Source organism: Talpa europaea (genome assembly GCF_964194135.1).
Source record: "Talpa europaea genome assembly, chromosome: 10".
Classification (NCBI taxonomy): Eukaryota; Metazoa; Chordata; class Mammalia; order Eulipotyphla; family Talpidae; genus Talpa; species Talpa europaea.
In genome coordinates, this window is record NC_140077.1 from 18,127,273 (window position 1) to 18,143,796 (window position 16,524).

General features: G+C 48.9%; 1 protein-coding gene and 1 pseudogene across 4 annotated transcripts in view; one reads left to right on the forward strand and one right to left on the reverse strand.

The window, feature by feature from the left end:
* Positions 1–16,524, forward strand: part of SH3PXD2A (SH3 and PX domains 2A) — a gene marked incomplete at both ends in the record, with an annotated part of 203,516 nt that overhangs the window by 11,653 nt on the left and 175,339 nt on the right. The gene's annotated exons all lie outside the window — the stretch shown is intronic.
* Positions 10,103–10,657, reverse strand: LOC311179019 (large ribosomal subunit protein uL22-like; annotated as a pseudogene). The gene has a single exon. The product of its transcript is annotated as a large ribosomal subunit protein uL22-like (transcript).

Genomic DNA, 16,524 nt, shown 5'->3' on the forward strand with positions numbered 1-16,524 from the left:
CACACTGCTGAGGGGAGCAGCGGGCGAGACAGGAAAGGTCTGCTGTACCATGTAGGTATCTCCCTGGCCGGGGATCGAACTCTTGCTGCAGTGGCTGCGGATAGCTTCATAGGTTGCATCTTAATCCCTTGCGCCACCAGGGAAGCCCCCTGCCCTTTAGAGCTTATATTCCATAGGGGAATGGAAACAGCAAACAAACCTATTTTAGGTAAAATATATAGTGTGTTAGATGGGGATAAGTGCTGTAGAGAAATCTAAGCAGGGTAAGGAGATGGAATGGTGGAGTGGCCATGCTGTTTCAGTGTTGCCAGGGACGGCCCCACTGTGCAGTGACTTTTGAGGAGGATCTGAGGAAGGCAAGGGCGGGAGGCATGGGGGTATTTGGGGGAAAAGTGGTTAAGGAAGAGGGAATAGCAAGTGCTAAAACCTTGAGGTAAGACTGGTTACCCAAAGGTCTTTTCGGGGAAGAGCAAGGAAGCTGGTGCGTTGAGTGGGATTGAGGGGAGAGCAGTGGGTGTTGAGGTCAGACAGGGAAAGAGGTCAAGTTGAACCTTGTATCCCTCCCAGCAGGAGGTCTGCTCAGCTTTGAGGTCTCCTCAGGACTTGCAGAAGACAGACCCTTTAGTCCCCTGACCCCCAAGAAGGACTCTCTGGGGAAACAGCCTCCATCAGCCAGGCCATGATAGAGCTCCAGAACCTCAAATGCAGTGCACATGTTGGGAAATTTCACTGACAGAGCAATTGTTATGTACCTCCCGTGTGGGAGACACCAGGCCGAAAGCTGATTCTTCAGCTGGAAGCCAGAGTTTGTTAGGTGCCCCCTTGCTTGCAGAGGACCTGGACGGCAGTAGGTCAACCTGTGGACAAAGGCTTCATTCTAGCAAAGTCCCTTCCTCCTGGCTTGTTTTTGTTTGTTTGTTTTAAAGAACTGCAACTTATAACTTACAGTTGTAGAAATTGGTTTTTGAAATTAAAATATATATTCCTATCAATTTACAGTAAATGGTGTCTCAGGTCAGTCCACCAAAAACTTTCTCATCCTCAAGTAGATGAATTTATAACACCAAGAACCATATGTTTACTTACATTATGGGCCAGTCTGGGACCTAAACTCTCTGTGTGTATTTGGGAAAATTATCACAGTGAGAAGGAAATTTCTGGGATCAATGCAGTGATGACAGTGATGATGATGGTAGCAGCAGCACCGGCCACTCTTCTAAGCACTTCACTTATTTAAATCTTATCAAAAAACACTATTATGGTCCTTATTTTACTGATGTAAATGGAAATACAGCTTAATCAACCAAAGGTCCCAGGCTAAGATGAGACCGAACTGGGGTGCAGAGCCAGGGCTTCAGAAAACTCTTCTTCCTGGCCCTGGTCGGCCATCTGTAGACCTTTTGAGGTGTCCTCCACTCTGCGAGAGTGGAATTAACAATGGTCCAAGTCAGGGAACAGAAGCTATGGGTGGTGAGCAGAGCAGACCCTCTTTCTTCCCTGAGACAGGAAAAGCCATTTGTTCCTGGAACCTGACACTGCAGGGGGTGGGTTTGCTGTCAGTTGTCTTCCTGGGCCATTAACAAGTCCAGCACATGGGGCTGGGGTGGGGGGTGGGTCTCAGACACTGTGTTGTGGTAGAGGCCGGATTAGAGTGTCTGGCAAGATGTTCCTGACACCTAGACCAGGCAGCTATCAGCAAAGCCCAGCAGGTGGCCGGGGCTGCTGGGAGGGGGCACTCTCCCCACCCTGCCCTGTTCAGTTTATTGTTGGAATGAGGTGAGTCCAAACCAGTCCCCAAAATAAACAGCAGCTGTTTGACTACATCGGTCTGCTTCAGCTGCCAGTCTGTCAACAGCCCCTGGCTCTCTCCTGGCCCTGCCCATTTTGGGTTGAATGGCATTGGGCGTTGGGGGCCCACTCACTGCCCTATGGAGTCTGCCTTGTTTGCTGGCCAGCTAGTTTGCCCTGGCATGCCCTCTCCCTGCCCATGCTGGTCTGCTAGCCACCCACTGGCAATGTCTCTCCCTGCCCAGCAGTGTGGTAGGTCCTCATGGTGATCACAAGCTCAGGTTCCAGAGTCTGACATCAGTGGCTTCTAAGTGGCTCTGCCATTTAGCTGGTGACCATGGGCAGGTAGCCTTACTCTGAGCCTCAGTGTCCCTCCCTGTCAAATCAGGTAATGGGATTATAGCACACTGTGCTGTGAGGATTGAGAGCAGAACTGTGGGGGCAGCTAGGGTGGACCCCTTGAAACCAAGACTGCCTGATTTGAATCCCACCTTTGCCACTCAGGAGCTTCGTGACCTTGGGCGGGGCGGGGGGGGGGGGAGTGCTGAATCCACACCTCAGCTTTCTCACCTGTAAAATGTGGACAATAAAAGCATCTTAGGCTGGTGGAGAGGCGTAAATGGGTTAATACATGTAAAGTGCTCAGAACAGTGCCAGGCACAGAATAAGAGGTCAGTGGATGGAATGACATGTGCTCCCCTTGGCAGAGAAGGGGGAACATCCCCTAAAAGAATCGCTCAAGGGGGCATAGTTGAGAGCTGACAGTTCCTCTTCTCCTAACCTGAATTCGGTCCATGTGGCTGAGCTCATTGGTTAGTTTTATTTTTAGCACATGTTCAGAACTTCAACTTAAGGGTCAGGGGTGGTGGTGGAAACGGTTATAAAGCAGAGTTGAAGCATGAAAACGGAGAGTGGGCATTTCCATTCTACTTGGCAGTGGTTCTGCTGATGTAAGAAATGGAAGAAAGGCTGTGTCCCCGGCTGAGGACTGCCTTCAGCTGGTGCACAGAGCGCCCACCCGGTCGACCAGATGCCTCTGCTGATATGCGCACTCTAAGACGTTCTCCATAAGAACTCCAATTTCACCTGTGTACCAGGGCCATGGGCCAGCCTGCTCTAGCTTCTCCCTGCCTCATACTCCAGGGAACTTGTTATCTTTGGCCTTTTATTTCACTTGCCCTCCCTGGTGGAAAAATCATTCCAGGAAACTCCATTAGAACATCCAGGCTGAAAAATCATTTTCCAAAAGGATTTTAAAAAAAAACAAAACACAACAATACTTGACCCTAATTGTGTTGGGTTGTGGTTCCAGCTGCCCCTACTGTGGGGGCTCATGAACCCCCACAAAGAGACGCTCATTCAAGATACCACTGTCTCCCCGGGAGCCTAGTCCTGTAAAAGAGGTGGCTGAGCATGCTGGCTCGGCTCCTCTGTCTTTGTTAACTCTTGTGCAGGGATAGAGGTCAATGGCAGTGCCTTTCCCAGCATCTGGGCATGAAGAGAGTGAGCTGCCCCCTTACAGGGGACTCTAGCAAAGTCATTTTGAGTCTGGAATCAGGTCGCTTCATTCAAGTTCTTCTCTGCCATTTCTATTTGTGAGGTCTTGGGCAAGTCCTCTTCTGTGAGATGGGAATAATAGTATTTTCCTCCTAGGATTGTTGGGAGGGTAAATGAGATAATGATGATAAAAGCACATGTCACAGTGCTGGGGCAGGGTTAGTGCTACCTAAGTGTTAACTGCTGTTATCTGAGCCTGCACAGCAGGTGAGTCTGCTTCCTATCAGCCCAGAGCCTCAGGGGCCTGATGGATATATATTTAGAACCCTTGAGAGGCCACATGGTGTTTGTGACTGAGGAGGCATCTCCAGCAGAGCCAGTGGCCTGCGTTAGAGTCTCTATGAGAACCCAAGACAGTGTAAAGTAGCCACCCCTCACTTGCCTCCTTAGTGGCTATTTTAAACAACCAGGAGGCTTGGCAAGGATGCCAAGAGCATGGTCAGTGGGATTCAGGCCGGCTTTTCTGGCTGGGAGCCTTGAATGACACTTTTGTACCTCTCCCCTCGTGGGCCACCTGTGCACAGGGTGACAGAGCCTCTCAGAGGCAGTGTTCTAGGCTGCCACCACCTGTTGTGCCACATCTAAGGCTGGGTGGGTTCATTGTTGATCCCAGCAGGTGAACAGAGAATATTGGAGCCTTTGGTATATTTGAATTGGGACGGCCAGCGGGCAGGGAGGCAGCAACTGAGCCTCCCAACCTGCTGCAAATGATGCTGCTGTGAATGCCAGAGCTGAGGAGCCCCTTTAATCCCCTGCTTCTTGACCCAGGTGTCTCCATTTACATATGTACACACCTGGTGCTCAGGTGTCCACAGTCATAGGCATGCATGCCTCATGCTTACGCTCCCAGGCGCTTTTTGCATTAGTTCAATATCTCATGCCGGCAATGCAACCTGGGAGGAATGTAAGGCTGCAGGAGGTGGCCGTGGAGGCTAGCGGTGGGAGGCGAACAAGAGCCTGAGCCACTTCATTTTCCCTACACCCCCGCTGAGGGACACTCTAGAAAGTGCTCAGATGGGGAAAGGATCAGAGGAAATAGCTTCTGTAAATGTCAGGGACACTGTTGATGCCCTACCCTGTGTCCCCTGGGCTCACCTGAGTTCACCTGAAGCAGTTTCCAGGATTTCCAGCACGCTGACAGCCCCCTACTTCAAGCTTGCTACCCTCCACTGTTCTCCCTGTTATAGGGCAGCCCCGATATTGAACGGGTTCCTGGCTGTGGGTCCTCACCCGCACGCTTAAAAGGGACTTATTAATACTCCACTACAGGCACACACAAAAGGTTAATAAAAGGTTTATTTACAAGGGAAAAGGAAATAAGGAAAATGTACAACTCAGGGAGAAAATAGGGAAATAAAGTCTTTAATGCGTCCTACCCGATCCGCCGACCTGGAAACCCAAAAAGCACTCTCCGATCTGGCCTGACGCTGCGAGCTGGCAGACAGTCAAAATGGGGACCCCCTCCAAAGCCCACGTGTCTGGCTTTATACCAACCTGGCTGCTTAACCCCACCCTCAGGTCCCAGCCACCTTCCCTTTGGTGGGGATGGGATTTGGAGTTCCCAGTGTCTTTGGCTTTGGCCTGGGGTGGGGGTAGAGTCCACAAAGCCTGTATGGAATTAGCTTTAGGACAGCCTTTTCCCCCTAGCATCCCCACTTTGCCTCTTGGTGCGAGGACTTTCTCCAGCCCCGTAACTTTTTTTTTTTAAGTTTATTTTTATTTATTTATACAAGCACTGGGTACAGTAAGAAGCGCAGGAGGGTGAGAGAATTCACCAGAGTCAGAGCGGGGAGCAGAGCAGGCAGAAGGACCGAAGCACACTGCTGAGGGGAGCAGCGGGCGGCAGGAGAGGTCTGCGCGCCATGTGGGACCCTCCTCTGGTGGCCGGGGAGCAGCCGGGGATCAAACAGGCGCTGCAGAGGCTGCGGGCAGCTTTGCAACCCAGCGCTCAACCGCTGCGCCACCGGGGAGGGCCTCCAGAGCCCCATAACTCTTGATCTGCCCAAGTGTGTGCACTGGGAAAAGGCCAGGGAGGAAGCGAGGGGTAAGTTGTCTTTCCTCTGGTTGCTGCAAGCCATGGGGTGGGAGCTGATGTTTCAGCAGCCTGCTTTCCAGCAGCAGGATTCAGAGCAAGTTCTAGCCAGCATCTCGAAGGACCCGCCAGCAGGACTGATCCCCAGATGCCCACAGCAGCAACCTGCCCAAGAAGATACTTGTTATCACCTTCTGCCTTTCCCAGTCTCACTTTCTATCCTTCCTCACTTGGGTTTCCTGGAATCCTGTAATAAAGAGCCTGCACCCATGGCCTGTCTCAGGATGCTGGGACGAGCCCAGACTAGGATAGCAAACCTGTCCAAGTGGTGGAGCTTGGACCAAAACACTTTATCGGTGACCCAGTTCCCGAGACTATGCTGTCTTTCTGGAGGTTTCTGGGGCTCTTGTTGTAGAGAAGAGCCTTGTTTGAGGCAGGTCTCTTTAACTAATCAAAGGGCAGCTTCCAGAGTGAGCCAGTGTGGAAGGGCTGAAGAATATTTGATCCATACCACAGCTTTGAGGGGTTCATCAGAGAAGAGCTCATCAGTGCGAACTTGACCAAGAGAAAATGAGCCCTGGAAACTTGGGAATCTGACCATACACGGACCTGCCCAGAAAAGAAAAAACAAACATTAGGAACTTGAGGACAAATAGAAATCTAATCTTTATCCCCTGTGGTTCAGGCCAGGAGGAGAGTGTGCATATCTGAGACGGAAGTCAGGGGCTGCTGGCCTCTGCACCCAGGTGCAAGGTGACACATGTCACTCGAGCAAGACACTCTGTTGCTAATTGTAACATTCCTGCCTGTAACTGGCTAGCTCTGTGTGTGTGTGTGTGTGTGTGTGTGTGTGTGTGTGGTCATCTGGCTAGTTGGCAGGGAGCTAGCATTGTAAACATTGAAACTTCTTGTGACATTGTTTAAAATTGCGTTGAGACTGGGCATCCTTGCAGATGGTGAAAGTGTCTTTAAAGAAAGGAGGGAGGAGAGAGAGTTTGGGGGTGTGTGTGTGTGTGTGTGTGTGTGTGTGTGTCTGAGTGTGGCGTGCATACATATTTGGGTTGTGTTGTGGATGTGGGTGTTGGGGGTATTTGGGGGGTGTGTTTGGGTTTGGTGTGTCTGTGTGTCTGGTTTGGGGGGTGTTTACATGTCTGTGTGTTTGGTGTGGGATGCTGTGTTTGTGCGAGATGTGTGTTTGGACATGTGTGTAATACAAGCTGCTGGTTCCTGGTCCATCAGCCGTATTCCCAGGGTCATCTTTTTTTTTTTTTTTTAATTTTTTTTTTAATTTTTTTTCTTTTTTTTTTTAATAGAGGCATGTTTTTATTTATTTGTTTGTTTGTTTGTTTTGTTTATACATGCACTGGGTACAGTCAGAAGCGCGGGAGGGTGAGAGAATTCACCAGAGCCAGAGCGGGGAGCAGAGCAGGCAGAAGGACCGAAGTACACTGCTGAGGGGAGCAGCGGGCGGCAGGAGAGGTCTGCGCGCCATGTGGGACCCTCGTCTGGTGGCCGGGGAGCAGCCGGGGATCAAACCGGCGCCCCAGAAGCCGCGGGCAGCTTCGCAACCCTGCGCTCAACCGCTGCGCCACCGAGGAGGCCCCAGGGTCATCTTTTATCTTTGAGACTCTTCACAGTCCAGCCAGGGGTGGGGAAGGGGGACCTTTAGATTTTAGTGTGAAATAGGCTTGTGGATCCTCACATATACTTACAACTACTACCTTTATCCTTTTCTCCAGCACCTCTTTGAGGCAAGGCAAGTTTACACAGATCTCATTTCACTCTGACAAAGGAACAACCGTGCTCCTCCCATTTCTGCCATTTCATAGCGAGGAAAGTGGGCATCAGAAGATTAAGCCACTTGCTCAAGGTGACACAACCAGTACATGGCAGGACTGGGATTTGACTAGTATCTCTTAACTCCCACCGTTCTGCCTCCTTTATCTGGGTCTGGAGAGTGGGAGGTGAGCTCTATGTGTACAGAAAGGGCCTCTCTCCCTCCAGGGCACTCGCCCCAGGAACATTACTTCCAGCTTCAGTGGGGGCCACAGAGGCAGGGCTGTGGGAACTAGGTTGTTATGCCACGCTGGGAGGACCTGATTCCAGGGAAAAGTCATGACTCGGAGGCAGAGTAAAAGTGGAGGAGCGACTGTAAGAGGAGGAACCAGGGATGCCTTTGGGTTTACTCCCTGAGTCTCAGAGAGAGGATAGTGTGCAAATTTTAGTGGGATAAAGAACCTTATGCCTAGTTTTTTCCCCTGAGAGAAGAGGTCATTCTCCCTTCTGTTTGTTCACATGGCTGAAGCTCCCTGTCTAGGTGTGTGGAGGCAATGCAGATCTGTCACTCTTATCTCAGAAGTGATTAGCCTCTAAGAAGGGGATGGGCATAGTTAGCCTTCCCCCTCTGGATTCCTGGAGGAATAGAAAGTGGACTTTTCATCAGTTGGCACTCTTGGTGGGCAGAGCAATGAGGCCACTGGGACAGCTCTGGCCCCGAGAACTCTCGTCAGAGAGTAGGAAATCCCACGGAAGCTGCAGTCCCAAACGGCACTCTGCAAGGGACATTTGGGATTACTCATGGGGTTCAGATATTCTTTGGTTCCCAGAACTACTGGGCAAGAGCCCCCAGCACCCAGCTCAATAACGCTGAACAACTTCTGGTGAACAGGCAGCTCCTGTTGGTGTCACCGAGAACCTGAAAGGGCCACCTCTGTCCCTAGCCACCATGTGCCCCCCCCCCCCCCCCGCAGTAGCCAGGCGAGCTCTGGGAAACAGGGGAGTAACCTGAGCAGCGCAAAGTTTCAAAAGCCACCCCCTCTTAAGCTCCCAGGCCTGAACACTGTTAGTATTAGTTCTTTACGTGGGGATAGTAACAGGAGCACAAAGTCATAGAGTTCATGGTGGGAATAGATGCAATGATTGTGGAAAAACACAGAAAGCAGCGGAGCCTGTCACACTCACAGAGCTCCTAGGCGTGGCAGCAGCTGGGCCATAATGATGCTGTTAGCCCCCTCCTTTTTGGGAAGCAGCTTTATTGAGATGTAATTCTGGCATCATACTTTGGATGGAGGGATCCTACTGTGACCCATTTAGAATGTACAACTCAGTGGTTGTTAGTATGTTCACGAAATTGTGCAACCACCATCCATGTCCATTTCAGAACAGTTTCATTACCCTACACACACACCTCCTATAGGATATTTCTCTCCTATTTTTTGTACAATAAATTATGGAAGTGACATTGATAGGCAAGAAAGTCTGTGAAACTTTGTCAGGTAAACCCAGACCTTGGATTTACCAGAATTCTCAGTCCTTGGAAACCAAGAATTTAATTCCAGTCCCTGTGGACTTGCCGATGCCGGACATTTCTTACAAGTGGAGTCATATCATGCGGCCTTTCGGGAGTGCCTTCTTTCGTTAGCATAACATTTTCAAGGGTCATCCACCATCAGCCCTTTTGATGACTTGTGGGGTGAGTGAGGGTCATTCCCCGGGGTGGCTGAGGAGCTCTGGGTACAAGCCCTCACCTGGGCTCTGGCGGGGCTGGCCCTGGTCCTGGGTACAGGCTCTACAGACAAGTCCTCCCCTGCCTGTGTCACTGGCGTAGGGATTTTCTCCCCAACCCACCTCCTTGAAGCTGGCGGAGCTGGGTCTTCAAGGGAAGTGTGGGCTTGCCTGCAGTTTATTCCCATTACGTCTATTCAAGTGACTTGGGGGAAGGGTGGAAACAGTCAGAGCCTTCACTGATCTGTCCCCCGGGGACTCTCTTTCCTGGAGAGGATGGGGAGAGAGACAGAAAAGTCTCTTTATTTGTTTTTCCTGTTGACTAACTCCCCAGCCCCCTTACCAAGTCTTGGTGAAAGTTGCTGGGCCCTGGTCAGACTCTCTTCCCTGGAGACACCGGGTCATGGGACTTGTCTCTAGGGGCAGCCAGTGGGGAAGTCGCCAAGGGCTTTGGAGTTCATGCTGTTTCTCCTCTAGCCAGAGCTGGTCCCATGTAAAACTGGTGAATCTGTCAGGAGGAGTTCAGCTGTGGGCAACAAAAAATCCCAGTTGACACTGTCTTAAACCACATGGAAATTCATCATCTCACTTTCAAGGCACTACAGATGCAGAAGCAAGGGATTCTAATTTTAAAAAAGTATCCCCCTATTAATGAACGCTTATAACAGCTCTGACCCTTTTGTTGTTGCCATTGTGAACAACTCTGCCCTGAACATGGTGTGTATTTGGGAATGTCGGTGGGCAGGAGCCCTCACCACAATGCTGGAAGGGCTGACCCAGGGCCTGGGTGGAGCACTCCCCTAGTGTGGGCATTTTCCATGGGAAATGTGTGAGCATTTTCTATGGGAACATCCTATAGGATTTCTCTATCCTGTTTTTTTTTTTTTTTGTAGGATAAATTATTGATGTGACACTGATAGATAACAGAGTCTGGGATTTATGTCAGGTAGGCCAGGCCACCTTTAATCCACTCTTCTAATCCATTTATATCTAAATGCATACAGTGAGAACTGATATGTACAGGAAAGACCCCTCTGGATCTATGAAATCAACTCAGGAACACTGTACTAGCTTGCTTTAAAAAAAAAAAAAATCCATGACTAGTTATCAGGCTAAAATAGTATTTCTTTTTTATTTTTATACTTTTAAACATTATTTAAAGTAATATTTATTTATTTAAAAAATTTTTTTACTTTTGCTTCCTTTTATTTTATGTAGAACTTACTCCCTTGTCATAAGTTTTTGTTTCTTCAGTTTCTTCTGCGATATCTTTTTCTTCTGTGCCACCTCCTCTTCTGGTTTAGGAACAATCTGCTCTTTTTCAGTAAGGATCATCTCAATGTGGCAGGGGGAGCTCATGTATGGGTTAATCCAACCATGAGCTCTGTAAGTTCTGCGACACATCTCAGGGGCTTTGCTCACCTGGATATGCTCAATGACCAGAGAATCTGCATCTAAACCCTTAAGTTCGGCATTACTCTCTGCATTTTTAAGCATGTGCAGTAAAAATTCAGCACTCTTTTTGGGCCACCGACCTTGTGTCCAACCCCACTGTTTGGCCTGGGCACACCTGCCAATGCCACCTTCGTAATGACGGAATGGCACGCACTGCTTCTGTAGAGTGATATCCTTCAGACACTTGGTGGCTTTTCAGATATGCATACCCTTGATGGCCTGGGTAGTTTCACGCGTGTTCTTAAAATGAACACGGAGAGTTGAACCTCTTGATTTGCATGACTTTGTAGGGTTTTCTGGGTCAAGTGAGTAGTGAACCATTTTCAGAGATCACTAAGGCCGCATACGGGACTAGTAAAGTAATATTTAAAGGCAAAAAATGCAACATAAACGGGTTTCTGGTTAACCAGAATATTTGGTGTCTTCTGTATCCTTGAGTGTCCTAGACTAGTTTGTTCAAGAGGTTTTATGATTCCCTGTTGGAAAGCACAGGATGAAAAATCTAACTGTCCCAAGGGACAGTTATATTATAGGGTATTGGGGACATTCAAAGGTTGATGATGAAAATTTACATGGATTGACCACTTTGTAAAGCAACTTGGCAACGTCTGGTAGCACTGAAAGCGCACATGTCCTGTGACCTGGTGTCCCAGTTCTAGGCAAATATCCTTGACTAAAGAGCTTGAGAAACTTGTCCACATCTTCTCGTGATAACACGAGAAGACATGTGCAAGCATTTTTATTGCTATGTATTTATAAGAGGGAAAAGCTGGCATGTCAATCAGGATGGGATGGGTTATGCTACAGGAACAAACAGCCACAAAGTTTTATTTATTTATAAGAGTGAAGAATTGGCATAACAGTCAGGATGGGATGGGTCTTGCTACAGGAACAAACAAACAACGTTTTTATTTCTTACTCACTCTCCGTGTCCACTGGAGTCAGCAGGAGCCTCTACACTTTGTCGGCACTCGGAGCCCAGGTTGGCAGAGGCTCCAGGCTGCACTGCGTTCCCTGGGCAGCCGTGTCTGGTGGGGGCGATTGAATGCTTCTATCCATGGAATACAATGAAGCCATCAGAAGGAATAAAGTAATGATTTATGCTTCAGCATGGAAGAACCTTGATAACAGGATGCTAATTGAAAGAAGCCAAACACAGAGACCACATATTCTATGAGTTCATTAATTTGAGATGCCAGAATAGGCAACTCATAAAAACCAAAAGCACCTTAGTAGTTGCCAGGGCTGAGGGTGATGAGGAGTGACCGCTAATGGGATAAGCATCTCCATTTTACCAAAGAGGAGAAGACTGAGCCAGGCTGGTGGGGCTGGGAATCGAGCCAGGTGTCCCGGGCTCCGCAGCTTGTCCTGTTACTCTTCAGGTTACTAACAGCAGAAGCAGGGCCCTTTCCGGTAGGCAGTGATAAGATCAGATGGCAGATGATGGGGCAGAGAGGAGCCCAGGTGTGGACTTGGGGCATGAAGAGAGACTGAGAATGGGAGTGGAGCACCATGCCTGGGAGTTAAGTCTTCCCTGCAGGCCTGGACTGCCCTAGAGGTGTTGCTTGACAGGACCCAGTGTGTGTTTAAAGACATATCTCCACATGTGGTGTGAAGGATCGATTGGACTCAAGAGAACAGAGGAAACTGGAAAACCAGCTGGGAGGTAATGGCAGTGTGTGAAGCCTTGTCTGACATCTGGGTCTGCATCTCAAGTCGGCAAGGAGGGCCAACGTTACCTTTGAAAATGCCTTGAATTGCCCATGCAGTGCAGAGTGAGGGCAATTTGTACAAGAGTCTGTGTACTCTGAGAAGCCGAATGAGAGTAAAAGAGAAACGAAAGGCTGAAGGTCAGTCACCCATGTCGGGCATCCAGAACAGTCCACCTGTGATGTGATGGATGACTCCATGCTGTTTGCAGGTGGAGCCTCTATAACCTGCAGCCCCCTTAGGAGGTGTCCAGTCAGAGGATGGACCCATAGATATTAGCCCCAGGGGGATGTGATTTCATTGCAGCTGCATATGGAAATCTGGCTTTGTGTTCTTTCTCTGCCCAGGCTTTCCCCACTTCTCATGGTTCCACTTAGCTCCGTGGATAAAGCTTTCCACTTCAAAACAGAGATGTTTCCCCAATTTCTGTTCAACTACCAGTCTTGTGTTTTCATTTTCTTCCGCCTGTGCTCTTTTCCACTTCATCTACGACCCCTGGGCAGATGCGTGTTCTCTGCAGACCTCTTCTGTCCCTTCCAGCCAGCTTTTCTCACCAACAGCAGCTCTTTTCTCCCCACCCACCTAACTCTGCTCCCTGACGCCCTGTCTGTGAGTTAACAGCGCCATGAGTCAAAATCGGGAGTGACTTTTGACTTCTCCTCCCCCATGTTCATTTGGAGTCTATGTTCTCTTGGTGAGTGGTTCCCAGGTCTGCCTGGAAGCTGATGAAGAAGTCTCTGTTAGGGCTCACCTGCTCCAAGCTTGGGGTGGGACCCAAAGTTCATGTCTTTTTCAAACTCTCCAGAAGATTCTGATCATGAGCCAAGTGCTGGAGTTACCGTCCAGACCTGCTTCTGTCCGTTCTCTTAGACTCATTCACCTTTCATTTCCATTTTGCACCCCTGGTCCCTTCACCCCTAATTCCTAGGCCATGCAACAGCCTAGATCAACTTCTGCAGGTCACTGCAACCAGTCTAGACCTTTTGGTCTCTTAGCCTCTCTCCATACTTTTCCCAAGCCACTTTCATTGCCTGGGACATACCTTTACCTGCTGAAATTATTAAGGCTTATATCAGATGTGTCTTCTAAAGGGGCTTCCAAATCCATAAGAGGCATTCAGGCCTCCTTCACTCTTGTCTTATAATTATTGGCTTGCACATTTCATTCTTTTGCAAGATTAATTGAACAAGCATACCTGAGGCACTGTCCCAGACACTTAGGGTGGGAGAGGAGAGACAGTGTCCTGTCTGTGAGTGCCAGGCTATTTACCAGCCACTAAGTAAAGCCTGGAGTACTGGGGCCTTGCCTGTCACACTACATCAAAACTGCTGCTCCTCTCCTGTGTCTCAGCTTTTCCCCCCAAAAGTAGGTCAGATGCTGGTTTTTCTGACCTCAGGTGCAGCAACTTAATCGTATTTTTCAGTTCGCTGCACACTATCACCATTGCAAAGCCCTCTTCCTGCCTTATTTTTATTTCCCCTTTTATCATAAGTCCACACTCCTACCCCTTTTTCCCTGTGTATCCACTCTAAGTTGTTTAATATAAACTGACATATCCTCAGAAAACAGGTTGTGCTGTTCCTGTCTTTGGCTTGTAACTTATGTAGTTGATATTCTCTATAGATTTTGTTTTTCTCACTCAATACTATGTTTTTTTTTTTTTTATAGAGGCATGTTTATTTATTTATTTATTTATTTTTTTATTTATGTTTGTTTGTTTGTTTATACATGCACTGGGTACAGTCAGAAGCGCGGGAGGGTGAGAGAATTCACCAGAGCCAGAGCGGGGAGCAGAGCAGGCAGAAGGACCGAAGTACACTGCTGAGGGGAGCAGCGGGCGGCAGGAGAGGTCTGCGCACCATGTGGGACCCTCCTCTGGTGGCCGGGGAGCAGCCGGGGATCAAACCGGCGCTGCAGAGGCCGCGGGCAGCTTCGCAACCCAGCGCTCAACCGCTGCGCCACCGGGGAGGCCCTCAATACTATGTTTTTAAGATCTGTTTACACTGATGTGGCATCTCCTTTACTGCTTTTGATGGCTGCATCTCATTCCATGTTGGCATCTACCACTGTTACTTGTTGACTCGCTCTTTTAAAGGACACTGAGGTTGCCTCCAGCACTCTGCTGCAGACATTTGCTGCAGCAAGCATCTTCTACACTGCACTCCTTTTAAACTGCAGAGACTGCCCCCACCTCTGTGTACCCAGGAGTGGGATTGCTGGGTGTACACAGACCGGGTACATGCTACCATGTTGCTTTTCAGAATGGCTGTCCAGTCTGTGCGCCCGCCATCATGTGCCACGATGGCCATGCTCCTGCCCCCTCCTCAACACCTGATATTCTCCAGAAGAGGGAGTCAGTTTTCGCTCTCCTTCTAGAAAGGAACTTTCAGGCTGTTGGCATTTTTCCCAAAGGGCCAATCCAACCTCGGTTGAAGGACTTAGTGAGTTTTAATGTCTTCCTATCATTCCTTTCTGGTCTGTCTTCCTTGCTTGTAATGAAAGTTCTCTTTATAATTCCCTACCCATTTCTCACTAATGGGACCAGAAACCTAAAACCTTTCTCCACTATCTTTAGAATGCAGCTAGCTTTTCAAAACTAAACCTCCTTTGTATTTCAACTTAATCTGAAATAAGCCCCTCTTATCTTGTTTTCCTCATTGCTTAGTGCCTTGAAGCCTCACTGATCATTCGTGCATGCGTATTACCCCAAGAATGGCCTCTGAAAGGTATTGCTTCACCTGAGTTTGCCCATGATAGGGGTGGAGCTGCAGACCTTTCCTGTTAATCTGATTTTAGAAGCCAGGTTTGGGGATTTAGCTCTGTTTAAATTGTGGCCTGCAGCCTTGCTTGTAAATGGAAATAAGTTGGGTTTATTTGCTGGGGATAATTATAGGCAAAATAATACCATCTAATACTTCCAGCTTTGGGGGCCTGCACCTTTCCGTTGATGATTAATCATAAGTGCTCTGTGACATCTTACGTTGCTGGAGTACACTATGACTGTGGCCTTCTACTTTGCCTTGTTACAGCAAGTCGTAAATGTGGCTTGAGGTCCTTGGTTATGTACATGCTCTGTGTTTGCCTAGTTTCTCCAGTTACACTGTGGGCTGGGGGAGGGCAGCCATCAGGGTCTTTTTTTCCTCTTTTCCAGAGGGCCTGCCCCCCTCTGCCCTGCCCCCACCTTCCTCCACAGAACTTTGCACTTAGCAGGTGCTCAGTAAATACTTGTTGGGTGGTTGACACAGGATTACATGTTAATCCATCATCTTCAAAGGCTGGAACCAGACCTATTTAAAAAAACAAACAGAATCCTTCCTTTAAAAAATGGCATTACCTTTTTACCCTCACAAATGTTCATTTTAGTCTCATTTATTGCTTTTGGGGTGGGAGTCTTGGGAGAGTGACTCAGAGAGCCTCTTTAACTTAAAAAGGGCACCATAAACTGCTCTCGTAGAGAAGTTGGGATGCTGTGTGTGTCCTACAACGTGGTGGATGCCCCTGCCCTGCCCTGCTCCCTGCCTGTGGGGCTGGCCCCTCACAGCACGTGGTACCCTACAGATCGCCATTAAATAAACAGTCCCTTGAAAACACAACATTGAAAAAAGAGCACTGTCTATGTATTGTATCAGGAGAGCTAAATATTATGAAAAAGGCCAAATATTTCCACTGTGTTAAGAAAATAAGAACCCGGCAGCATGGAACTTCCCACTCAGTGGGCAAAAGATGTGATGGAGACTTCAAAAGGAGGAAGAACTGTCAAGACAGCATGAACAGCGGCGGGTGGCTGCTCCTTTAAAAAAAGAGAGAGTGTGTGTATGTGCATGTGTGTGCATGTGTGCATGTGTGTGTGCCACATGGGGCTTCAGAGGTTGTGACAGCGCCTTTCACCTGGGAAATAAATTAATGCACCAATGTAAGATCCTGGCTCACCCAAGCCTAGTCCGACTGGTCTGGGGGTGAGGGTTAGGAGGAAGGAGGAAGCACAGAACAGAAACATTCTTTGTTCTCCTAAGGCCCGAAGGGCACATTTGCTGGAAGAGACTCCTCATCCTCAGTCTGAAATGAAGATGGACACTCGGCCACAGGGCTGTGGCTCTGGCAGAGTCCCTGCCCATAGACTCCAGGCAGTGACTCTGAAGCCAAATATCTGCATGATGAGATTTGCCCTGGCTTCTCCAGCCCACCTCCCCTCGCCAGGTTGAGCTTGAGAAGCTGGGGAAGGTGGGAAGGCCAGGCAGCCCGACTTTAATTGGAAAGAGACCTGGAATCATCTTGCTTTAATAAAAAGTTCGGCTGGGTTATCTCAGGGCCGCCCCCAGGGAGGGCAGTGCTTCAAAGCTGACCAATTTCTGAGATGCTGGCCTGCCTGCTTTAATGAGCTGGGGGAAGCTCATTTGAGGAGTGGCAGTAAAAGCAATGTGAGAAGGTTGTTCTTAAACCTGAGAATGTTGTCCGTGAATCATCGGGAAGAAGTCCCA